This window comes from Pongo pygmaeus, chromosome 20 (assembly GCF_028885625.2).
Source record: "Pongo pygmaeus isolate AG05252 chromosome 20, NHGRI_mPonPyg2-v2.0_pri, whole genome shotgun sequence".
In the NCBI taxonomy this organism is placed as follows: Eukaryota; Metazoa; Chordata; class Mammalia; order Primates; family Hominidae; genus Pongo; species Pongo pygmaeus.
Window position 1 is genome coordinate 7,074,293 of NC_072393.2, and position 12,176 is coordinate 7,086,468.

Sequence of the window (12,176 nt, forward strand, 5' to 3'; positions counted from 1 at the left end):
GTTCATTCTCATAACCACTAGCCTGTTTATTGAGTACATTCCATGTGGCTAAGCACTGTTTGAGATGCCATGTCTAGAGCAGTGAATGAAACTCAAGTTTTGTCATTGAGGCACTTACATCCTAACGGGGAGGGGTGAATTATAGAAAAATCAACAACATGGCTGGGCGCTGTGACTCACGCCTGTAATTCCAATACTTTGGGAGGCTGGGGCAGAACATGAGGTCAGGAGTTGGAGACCGGCCTGACCAACATGGTGAAACCCCATCTCTACTAAAAATACAAAAAAATTAGCTGGGTGTGTTGGTGCGCACCTGTAATCTCAGCTAATCAGGAGGCTGAGGCAGGAGAATCGCTTCATCGTGGGAGGTGGAGGTTGCAGTGAGCCAAGATCGCGCCACTGCACTCCAGCCTGGGCAACAGAGCAAGACTCCATCTCAAAAAAAAAAAAAAAGGAAAAAAAATCAACAATATTCATGTTGTGCAGACAAATAAAGCATTGTGAGAGAGTTATGGAGGGCCGGGGACTTGCCATTTTATATAGTATAGGAAGGGAAAGGCCCCCAGTTAAGGTGCATTTGAGGACAGACTTGAGTAGGAACTTGAGTCATGTGAATTTCTGTGGCAAGAGCACTGTTGGCATGCAAAGACCCACAGCACAGAGGCCAGTATGACTCAGGTAAAATAGGGATTCAGGGATTAGAGGATAATCGGAGATGCAGATCCTGATCTTGTGGGGCTTTGTAGGTCATTGTTAGGGCTTTTCCTTACATGTTCAGGAAGTTGGAATATCAAGAGCCCCAGCAGGAAACAGTTGACACACACGTCAACTGGGATGATTCAAGCGCAGTTTATATCAAGGGACTACTCACAGAATTGTGAACAGGATGTAGGGAAACCACAAAAGGTACTTGAAATGGAACATCGGTCTTCTCCCCACCTCAGATATGGGTGCTTCTGGTTCTCCAGCCTTCAGACTCAGACTCGCAACTTACACCATTGGCCCTCCCGGTTCTCAAGCCTTTGGACTTCACACTGGGGTTTACACTGTTGGCTCCCCTGTTTTCAGGTCTTTGAACTTGGACTGGAGCAAGACTACCAGCTTTCTTGGTTCTCCAGCTTCCAAACAAATGGCAGATCATAGGACACCCATAAGCCTGAAGGGACAAAGGAAGAGAACAACTGCAAGTTGTTGTTCAAGCGAGGAGAGGGCTGCATTCCAGGAGCTGACAGGAGGTCAGTGAGGGGCAACATCCAGCCTCGAGTTCTGCAAGAAATAGTAAGGGTCGGCCGGGCACAGTGGCTCACACCTATAATTCTGGCACTTTGAGAGGCCGAGGTGGGTGGATCACTTGAGATCAGGAGTTCAAGACCAACCTGGCCAACATGATGAAACCCATTCTCAACTGAAAATACAAAAATCAGCCGGGTGTGGTGGCATGCACCTGTAGTCCCAGCTATTCGGGAGGCTGAGGCAGGAGAATTGCTTGAACCCGGGAGGTGGAGGTTGCAGTGAGCCGAGATCATGCCATTGCACTCCCGCCTGGGTGACAGAGTGAGATTCCATCTCAAAAAAAAAAAAAGAAAGAAATAGCCACGGCCAGCCCTCCTTGTCCTTCATTCTTACATCATATTTGGGTTCCCCATTTGCCAAACTCAACCAAAAGCCAATAAGATAAGGGAGTTCGTTGATATCATTCATAGTAACTAATCATCCCAAGTACAGCAGGGTAGAGGAGGTGGATCTGCTGGGGCGAATGGAAGATACCCAGTATTGGTCACTCCTTTTGCTTCTTAGAATCTACTCATGCCCATCACCTGGATTGGAAAGTTCGTATCCAAGCCCAGGAATTCTATCAGTTGCTCTGCTACCCTGGGGTGGTGTCCATGCATTGATACTCCCCGATGAAGCCTAACATAGTTGCCAACACCAGTGTTTCCTGCACAGGATGAGGGATAGAGCCACTGGGGAGGAAAGCACAAGAAATAATTAACCTGGCTGGGCGCAGTGGCTCACCCCTGTAATCCCAGCACTTTGGGAGGCCGAGGTGGGTGGATCATGAGGTCAGGAGTTTGAGACCAGCCTGGCCAACATGGTGAAACCCCGTCTCTACTAAAAATACAAAATTAGCCAGGCACAGTGGTGGGCGCCTGTAATTCCAGCTACTCAGGAGGCTGAGACAGGAGAATCGCTTGAACTCGGGAGGTGGAGATTGCAGTGAGCTGAGATTGCGCCACTGCAGTCTAGCCTGGGTGACAGAGCAAGACTCTGTCTAAAAAAAAAGAAAAAAGAGAAATAACCTAAAGGGCTTGGTTCCCAGAGGGGAACACTTCCACCAAGAGACACAGTAAGAGTCTCATCAGATGTTAAACTGTGACTTTTTTTTTTTTTTTTTTTGAGATGGAGTCTTGCTGTGTCGTCCAGGCTGGAGTGCAGTGGCGCAATCTTGGCTCACTGCAAGCTCCGCCTCCTGGGTTCATGCCATTCTCCTGCCTCAGCCTCCTAGCTGGGACTACAGGCGCCTGCCACCACGCCCGGCTAATTTTTTGTATTTTTAGTAGGGACGGGGTTTCACCGTGTTAGCCAGGATGGTCTCGATCTCCTGACCTTGTGATCTGCCCGCCTCGGCCTCCCAAAGTGCTGGGATTACAGGCTTGAGCCACCGCACCCGGCCTAAACTGTGACTTCTATGAGACCAGCACACAAGGGAAAGAAGTCACCATACTGACTGAGGTAATTAATGCTATCATCCATAGAATCTGAGGCTGCTTACATGATGAGTGCAGGGAGGAAAACATTTGGCATTCAGGGAATCCATTGGGATGTCTCTTGCTATTCTTTCCCCAATTTTAAAGATAAAAAAATTTTGGCCAGGCGCAGTGGCTCACGCTTGTAATCCCAGCACTTTGGGAGGCCGAGGTGGGCGCATCACAAGGTGAGGAGATCGAGACCATCCTGGCTAACACGGTGAAACCCTGTCTCTACCAAAAATACAAAAAAATTATCCAGGTGTGGTGGCAGGCGCCTGTAGTCCCAGCTACTTGGGAGGCTGAGGCAGGAGAACGGGGTGAACCCAGAAGGCGGAGCTTGCAGTGAGCCGAGATCGTGCCACTGCACTCCAGCCTGGGCAACAGAGCGAGACTCCATCTCCAAAATAAGAAAAAAATTTTACCAGCTATGTCCTGAAGATCCCGTAGGCATGAGGATCTGGAGCAGCTCTCCAGGTAAGCCACCTAGACCAGTAGGATCTAGGTAAGAAGGAAATCTAGAATTTTCACCCTAGTCAAGGGTAAAGGGAATCTAGAAGGTGCAAGTAAAGGAGTGTGATAAGCATCAGTTGCATCTCTGAGACTTGTTCAGGTAGAAAGGGCTGTCTACAGTTTGTCCCACTGATCTTCCTCTTGTCAGTTTCTCCAGGCAACGGGACCAACCTGGATCCTGAGGGCCCTTACTTTAAGAATCCTGGGGCCGGGTGCAGTGGCTCACGCCTGTAATCCCAACACTTTGGGAGGCAGAGGTGGGCAGATCACTTGAGGTTAGGAGTTCGAGACCAGCCTGGCCAACATGGTGAAACCTCATTTCTACTAAAAATACAAAAAATAGCCGGGTGTGGTGGCACACGCCTATAGTCCCAGCTATTCCAGAGGCTGAGGCAGGAGAATCACTTGAACTCAGGAGGCAGAGGTTGCAGTGAGCCAAGATGGCACCACTGCACTCCAGCCTGAGCAACAGAGGGAGACTCTGTCTCAAAAACAAAATAAAAAGAATCAAGGGTATCTGAGTGGCACACATGGTGGACCACAGTAGATACAGTGGTGGCACTACCCAGCAAAAGAGCTCTTCACCCAATGTGCTAGAAGCCAATACTATGACATCAGATTTTTGAGAAAAGGAAAGGTTTGTATTGCAAGTTAACGAGACAGGAGTCCAGCTCAAATTTGTCTTATGCTGACTTTAAGGCAGTAATTTTCTTAGAAAAGGTGTAGGGCGTGGATTCTGGGATTAGCGGGCGATTGGTGGGAGGAAAGGTCTGTTAAGTCCTCAGGCAGGTGCAATGGTCTCTTCATGCCTCCTCATGGGTTCCATGCACAAAGTCATACTAACTCAAGGGAGTTTGTATGAAACACGCGGTGGAAATTTGCACTGTGACGTCAGCAAGCTCATTCTGCACAAATTCCATTTCGCCATATTGGTTCTCACAGATTTTAGGCAGTTTTGTTACAAGTGGAGGCAGTTTCAGCGTTTTAGCAAGTTGTTTCTTTTTTTACCTGCCATCCTGCAAACTCAAAGAGAGGTGAAGCCAGCTGGACTTCCTGGGTCGAGTGGGGACTTGGAGAACTTTCCTGTTTTACAAGAGAATTGTAAAACACACCAATCAGCACTCTGTAGCTAGGATTGTAAACCACACCAGTGAGCGCTCTGTAGCTAGCAAGAAGATTGTAAAATGCACCAATCAGCAGTCGGTAAAACACACCAATCAGCAGGATCCTAAAAGCAGCCATTTGCAGGGAGGATTGAAAAAAGGGCACTCTGATAGGATAGAAACAGAACATGGGAGGGGTCAATAAGGGAATAAGAGCTGGCCACCCCAGCCAGCAGCGGCAACCAGCTCGGGTCCCCTTCCAAGCTGTGGAAGCTTTGTTCTTTTGCTCTTCACAGTAATCCTTGCTACCGCTCACTCTTTGGGTCCGTGCCATCTTTAAGAGTGAAGGTCCACGGCTTCTTTCTTGAAGTCAGGGAGACCACAAACCCACCAGAAGGAACCAATTCCCGACACATCAAGAATTTCTGCTAGTCTTTGCTTTAACACTTTAGGCATGGTTTCAGTGGCATATTTCCCAGATTCTTCCTTCAAGACTAAGGCACTCAGGCCAGGCGTGGTGACTCACGCCTGTAATCCCAACACTTTGGGAGGCCGAGGCAGGTGGATCACGAGGTCAAGAGATCAAGACCATCCTGGCCAACATGGTGCAACCCCGTCTCTACTAAAACTACAAAAATTAGCTGGGCATGCCTGTAATCCCAGCACTTTGGGAGGCCGAGGCGGGCGGATCACGAGGTCAGGAGATCAAGCCCATCCTGCCTAACACAGTGAAATCCCATCTCTACTAAAAATACAAAAAATTAGCCGGGCGTGGTGGCGGGCACCTGTAGTCCCAGCTACTCGAGAGGCTGAGGCAGGAGAATGGCGTGAACCTGGAAGGTGGAGCTTGCAGTGAGCCGAGATTGCACCACTGCACTCCAGCCTGGGTGACAGAGCAAGACTCCGTCTCAAAAAAAAAAAAAAATTAGCTGGGCGTGGTGGCGCGTGCCTGTAGTCCCAGCTACTCAGGAGGCTGAGGCTGGAGAATCGCTTGAACCTGGGAGGCGGAGGTTGCAGTGAGCTGAGATCGTGCCACTGCACGCCAGCCTGGTGACAAAGCAAGACTCCGTCTAGAAAAAAGAAAAGACTAAGGCACTCCCCTAGCTGCTGGAAGTGTTGCCTGATGATGGTGATGCTGCTATCCTCTCTGGGAACTCCCCAAGGCCCAGAGGAAAGTGCCCAACCGAAGATTATGCTCTCTCTCCAGGGGTTGCCTACTTCCAATGACTGGTTGATGTAGGGGGTACAAAGGTCCAGTGCCTTTGTTTCAATGTAGGACACCCCTGAAGGGCAACCCCAGCACCAGAACTCCCTGTGGGATCAATGGCAGCCTCAGTTGACAAGTTACATGTCAGCCTCATCTGTCCCCTCCACTTCTCACATGCCTTTAAAGATGTTGTTCCCAGGAGTTTTATCTAATAAACAAAAAATTGCCAGCACAAAATCTGTTCCCAGAAAACCTGACCCGAGGTAAGATCACTCTATCAGGGTAAAGAATCCATTCAGGGCCGGTCTCAGAAGATTGAGACCATCCTGGCTAACACGGTGAAACCCCGTCTCTACTAAAAATACAAAAAATTAGCTGGGCATGGTGGTGGGCGCCTGTAGTCACAGCTACTCGGGAGGCTGAGGCAGGAGAATGGTGTGAACCTGGGAGGCGGAGCTTTCAGTGAGCCGAGATCATGCCACTGCACTACAGCCTGGGCGACAGAGTGAGACTCCATCTCAAAAAAAATAAAAATAAAAATAAAAATAAAAATCCATTCAGATAAGGGACTGGCAGAGAGAAAGCAGAATGTGGAATGGATGTGGAAGAATTAAATTCAGTCCTGAAGACCAGGTCCCAAAGCAGGAATAGAAGACAGCTATGCTTTGGGTTTGGTTTTTAAAAAAATCTTTAATTTTTTCCACTTTTTCCCTGGTTCCCCACCACCACCATCACCACCACCATCACCATTTTATATGAAGAGTCCTGGTTGTGGCCAAAGCTTAAGGTTTCTGATGGGAATATGACCAATGACATTATCCCAACAGTAGCTTCCTTTGTATCTCTTTTTTTTTTTTTTTTTTTTTTTTGAGATAGAGTCTCGCTCTGTCACCCAGGCTGGAGTGCAATGGCGCCATCTCTGCTCACTACAACCTCCGCCTCCCGGATTCAAGCGATTCTCCTGCTTCAGCCTCCCGAGTAGCTGGGACTACAGGTGCATGCCACCACACCTGGCTAATTTTTGTATTTTTAGTAGAGATGGGGTTTCACTATGTTGGCCAGGCTGGTCTTGAATTCTTGACCTTGTGATCCGCCCGCCTTGGCCTCCCAAAGTGCTAGGATTACAGGCGTGAGCCACCGCACCCAGGCTCCTTTGTATCTCATGTAGGGACATGAATTTACCACCAAGTGAAGGACAAGAATTAATATCCAAAATCCAATAGATTTTTCTTTTAAATACCTGAAAGTGAAACTGGCCCAATTTTCCCATATTGCTGATGTTTATGGTTTCCTTGAATAAACAAATTGATCTTCCCAATCTTAAAACTTAAGAAAGTTACATTTATCTTATCTGAGTTCCTTTCTCAGGAAACCAACCATCAGGCCTCCCAGATAGTATCTAGGAGCTGAAACTCACTAGAATACTGCATTTGTACAGTGAGACATCAGACCCATCACCCATCGTGATTGCCTAACTGACCACCTGCTTCCTGTTGACCAACTCCTCTTCCTTACCCTTCCCTAATTCCTGTATTCCCACACATGGTAACATTTCTTCCCTGCTATATAAACCTCAAATTTTAGTTGGTCAGGGAGATGGATTTGAGATTGTTCTCCCATCTCTTCAGCTGCAGCAGCTGATTAAAGCCTTCTTCCTTGGCAATACTCATTGTCTCAGCGATAGGCTTTCTGTGCAGTGGTGAGCAGCAGGACCTAGATTGAACCCCTGGTGTTTCAGCAACAACATAGTTCATCACCAGCGGAGCTGCACTTCAAGAAACATTAAAGAAAGTTTTGGGCCAGGCACGGTGGCTCACACCTATAATCCCAGCACTTTGGGAGGCTGAGGCAGGTGTATCACCTGAGGTCAGGAGTTCGAGACAAGGCTGGCCAACATGGCGAAACCCCATCTCTGCTAAAACTACAAAAAAAAAAAATTAGCTGGGCATAGTGGCGGGTGCCTATAATCCCAGCTACTTGGGAGGCTGAGGCAGGAGAATCACTTGAACCCAGGAGGTGCAGGTTGCAGTGAGCCGAGATCGCACCGTTGCTTTCCAGCCTGGGCGATGGAGCGAGACTCTGTCTCGAAAGAAAAAAAAAGGAAGGAAGGAAGGAGGGAAGGAAGGAAGGAAGGGAAGGAAGGAAGGAGAAAGAAAGAAGGAAAGTTTTGGGGCTGGAGGAAAATTATTCCATGTGGAAACAACTCCAGAAATATATAAGGATAATCAGGAAAGATAAAATGTGAGTAAATACAAATAAATATTGACTGTATAAATCAAGCCTGTATAGTTTTAACACTTTTATACATCTAAATCTTTTTTTTTTTTTTTTTTGAGACGGAGTCTCACTCTGTTGCCCACACTCACCTCACTGCAACTTCCGCCTCCTGGGTTCAAGCGATTCTCTTGCCTCAGCCTCCGAGTAGCTGCGACTACAGGCGTGCACCACCACTCCCGGCTAATTTTTGTATTTTTAGTAGAGACGGGGTTTTGCCATGGTGGCCAGGCTGGTCTCGAACTCCTGACCTCAAGTGATCCATCTGCCTTGGCCTCCCAAAAGTGTTAGGATTATAGGCGTGAGCCAACACGCCCAGCCCTAATTTTTTTTTTTTTCAAATAAAAAGAGTTTTAAATCACATTGAACTGGTCCCTTAAAACTAGAGATAATAGAAGGCATTGCAAGCCATTTCCCAGTCCCCCTAAGACTAGAGATTATGGAAGCCCCAGCAAGTGATTCTCACAATCTGCATACAGCAGTAGAGCTGACAGAAGCCCTAGCAGGTAACCACCAGTCACCCCCAAAACAAAAGGCAACAGGATGTCAGATCTCCACCCCTCAATCACTTACAAACACAAAAGATGGAGTCCAAACATGAAGACCTCCATCATCCCAAAACTACTCCAGCAAGCACCCCTCAGTCACATCCAAAACTATAACAGAAGTCCCTGAAATGACCCATTCAGATGCCCCTCAACACTAAAGAATGGGGACTCCAAGCCCAATGGCCTACCCAGTCTATACCAACAGTACAGGCAAGGGGAGACCCAGAATATGACCCTCCCCAACTAGAGATAAGTGGAACCCCATCCAATAATCCCTCCATCCTCTCCCCAAACAATACACAGTAAGGCCTCTATCTGATAAATGCTCTTGACCCTTCAACACTAGAAAAAAATGGAAGCCCCAGGCACTGGCCCTCCAGTTACCTCCAACATCAGAGACAACGAAAGCTTCGCCAAGTGATTCCCCGTATCGTTCCTACATTAATGATGATGGAAACTCCAAAAACCAATCAACCCTCAATCCTCTACACACTCAAGAAAGGAACTCCAGGCCGGGTGCGGTAGCTCACACCTGTAATCCCAGCACTTTGGGAGGCCGAGGCAGGTGGATCACGAGGTCAGGAGTTCGAGACCAGCCTGACCAATATGGTGAAACCCTGTCTCTACTAAAAATACAAAAATTAGCCAGGCGTGGTGACATGTGCCTGTATTCCCAGCTACTCGGGAGACTGAGGCAGGGGAATCACTTGAACCCGGGAGGCAGAGGTTGCAGTGAGCCAACATTGCACCACTGCACTCAAGCCTGGGAGACAGGGCAAGATTCCGTCTCAAAAAAAAAAAAAAAAAAAGAACTCCAGCAAATGCCACCATTCTTAACCAATACCGCTGCAACATGCATCCGTTGTCTTCCCAAGACTACAAATAAGTATCCCCAGCAATGACACCCAAAACAAGCAATGGTCAGAATCTCAACAGGCAGCCCCCCAGATTCTACAATGTAAGTGACAAACTCATACCCCAGAAAACTAACTCTCTTCCCACTATCCCAAAGTAAGAGTTGTTAGAAGCATCAGCAAGCAACACCCTTAACATAAATGAGAAGGGGAGCCCAGAATGCAAATCCCCTGTCTCCCCCAACATGAGTTGACTGCCCATGCGGTGACCCCTCCTTTATCCCAAACACAAGGAATAATCTTAACCCCAGCAGGCAACTCTTGCAGCCTCCCCTTGCAATATGAATATCTCTACCCTCACAATATACATTGATAGAGCCCTATCAAGCCAAGTGTCCCCTGCTAGGAGAATGTTGGGTACTCCAGTCTCAGAACATGGAAGACGATGGTAGTCCTGACAAGCTGGCAAATACTCTAAGCTCCCATAATACAGGAGGTGACACAGCCCAGCAAGCAAACCTTCCAACATTTCCTGCACCCAGCAGACCCTTATCAGCTGCATTCCCAGTTGACTCTCAGAGCATCTCCTGCTCGCTCACTAGAAGCAAAGAAAGACTAGAGCTGGGGGTGAGGCTGAGAGGAAGAGAGAGGGGAGAAGGGTAAAAGAAAGAGAAGAGGGGGAAAGGAGACCTTCCAAGTTGTTCTAAACCCGGCCATGAATTCCAGATGCCTCAAACAGCTACAATCAGATCAGGCACTCCAGCACAAAAAAAGAGATTCCGGGCTGATGAAAAGAGGTGGTCTGAAGGAAAGGTGGGTGTGTTGACTAGCCTTCAGAATGCTCACCAAAGACCCTTGCCACCTGATATTCCTGTCCTGTGTACCCCACCTCCAATATTGAATCATACATGACCCACATGATCAATACAGCACTGCTGCATGTGACATCTGAGGCTAGGTCATAAGACACACTGAAGCTTCCTCCTTGCTCTTCTATTGCTCCTTCTCTAGGAGAAGCCATCCGCCATGGCATGAGGAGACTCAAGCAGCCCCGTAACCAGTAACCAACTCACCAGCACCACATTGCTAGCCAGGGGATGAGCCACCTTAGATCTTCCAGCCCCAAATTTTGAACTCTAATTAATGATATGTAAGCTATCTGCATCCTACTTCAAAATGCATTTAAAAAGATGAATTGATGGGTGATACAGAGATGTATATGACAAAGTATAGTAAAATGTTACTGATGAATGTTCCTGTACATTTTTTCAAAAATTATTTCCATGCTTGAACATTGCTCATAATAATTTGTTAGTATTCAAGAACTCCTACGAAGCAGTAAGAGAAAGACCAAGAGTTAATTAGAGAAAGGAGCAAATGCTAACAACAGTTCACAGAAATACAAGTGGCTCTCCTAAGAAAAATGGGAATACATTGAGATTCCCTTTTTCATTGATCAGGAATTTTTTTCTTTTAAAAAGGTAACAGATTGGCCAGGATGTGGAGACAGTGGCACCTCCATATCATAATGACGGGTACTCAATTAGTGCAACTCCCCCGGACTAAGACGAAGACCCAACCAGACCCAGAGCCACGCCGAGCCCAGGGTGCCATGGGGAGAGGCGGAAAGAGCCGAACTGAAGCAGCGAAATCGGAGAAAACCGAGGCCGGGCGGAGAAATCCGAACTGAACGAACTGAGCCGAGGAGCGGCGGCGAAGCCAAGGCTGGGCGAGGGGAGCCAAAGACGGGTGGTGGGAGCCGAGGTCGGCAGAGAGGAACCGGAAGAGCCAAGGCCAATGGGAGGAGCCAAGTCCAGGCGGGAGGAGCCGAGCCGGGCCTAAAAGCAGCAGGAAGGGCGGCGGAGAAGCCGAGCTATGGCCAGGCGCGGAGGGAGGGGAAGTTTCAGGTCGGAGACAGAGAGGGAAACGCAGCGCCATGGTGGGACGCGAGTCGAGGACGGGTGGGGAAGCCGAAGCTGGGCGGAAAGAGCCGAAGCCAGGCGCGAAGGAAGCCGAAGCTGGGCGGGGGAAGCCGCGGCGAGGCGGAAGTAGCCGAGGCCGGGCGGGAGGATCCGAGCTGGGCCGAAAAGCGGTGGCACCGGCGCCAAGGGCGGGAGGTCGCGGGGCAGAGAGAGCGAAAGGAGGGTGGCACCTGGGGCGAGGGCGGGCGGGAGAGCCGAGCTGGGCAGAAAGAGCGGAAGCCGAGAGCAAGTGCGGGGTTGAGGGCGGGCGAACCTAGGCATGGCCCTGGAAGCCGAGGTCCAGCGGGTGGCGGAGAGGGTAACCGAGGCTGGGTGGGAGGAGCTGGGTCGGAGGAGCTGATGCCAAGTGGGAGGAGCCAATGCCGGGTGGGAGGAGCTAAGCGGGCGAAAAGCGCTGAAGTTGAGCCGGGACCCATCTTCTTGGGAGCAGGGGAAAGGAGGTCAGGGGACTGCAGTGGGGAAAGGGCCGTGGATGGTTGAGCCCGAAGCTGTCAACATGGCCAGAGTCATCTGCAGGGCCTCAAACTGCCTGTGCAAAAACTATGACAGTGAGAAAATTATGACAGTGAAAGACACCTGACCCACTCCATCTCGCCTTTAACCTCCAAACTCTCCTTGGTCATTCCTAGGTGTGGGCCAAGCTAACCTTGGGAGAAATTTAGTTACAGTTTAAATAATAATAGCCTTTCCTAAAGCTAAACCGCCTTATAAAAATAAGAGACCGCCAAGTTAGGATTAGGAGCAGGGCCTGAATTCTGCTCAGATGTAGACTTCGTTAAGGATAACCAGCCCTTGCTCAGGTGATCACAAGATTTGTAACCCTTCCAATTACTCCTGTAAATAACATCACTATTGTAGAAGCTAAGATTGGCCTTTTGAGATGTCATTTAAGACTTTTGGGCTAGGCACAGTGCCTCATGCCTGTAATCCCAGCACTTTGGGAGGCCG

General features: G+C 48.9%; 1 long non-coding RNA gene across 1 annotated transcript; it reads right to left on the reverse strand.

The window, feature by feature from the left end:
- Positions 1 to 514: 514 nt before the first annotated feature.
- Positions 515 to 11,456, reverse strand: LOC134738833 (uncharacterized). The gene is made up of 3 exons (XR_010124969.1): positions 7,937 to 11,456; positions 4,269 to 4,343; positions 515 to 1,156 (listed from the first exon to the last, which is right to left on the reverse strand). It is a non-coding gene; the product is annotated as an uncharacterized LOC134738833 (long non-coding RNA).
- Between the last annotated feature and the right edge of the window lie 720 nt (positions 11,457 to 12,176).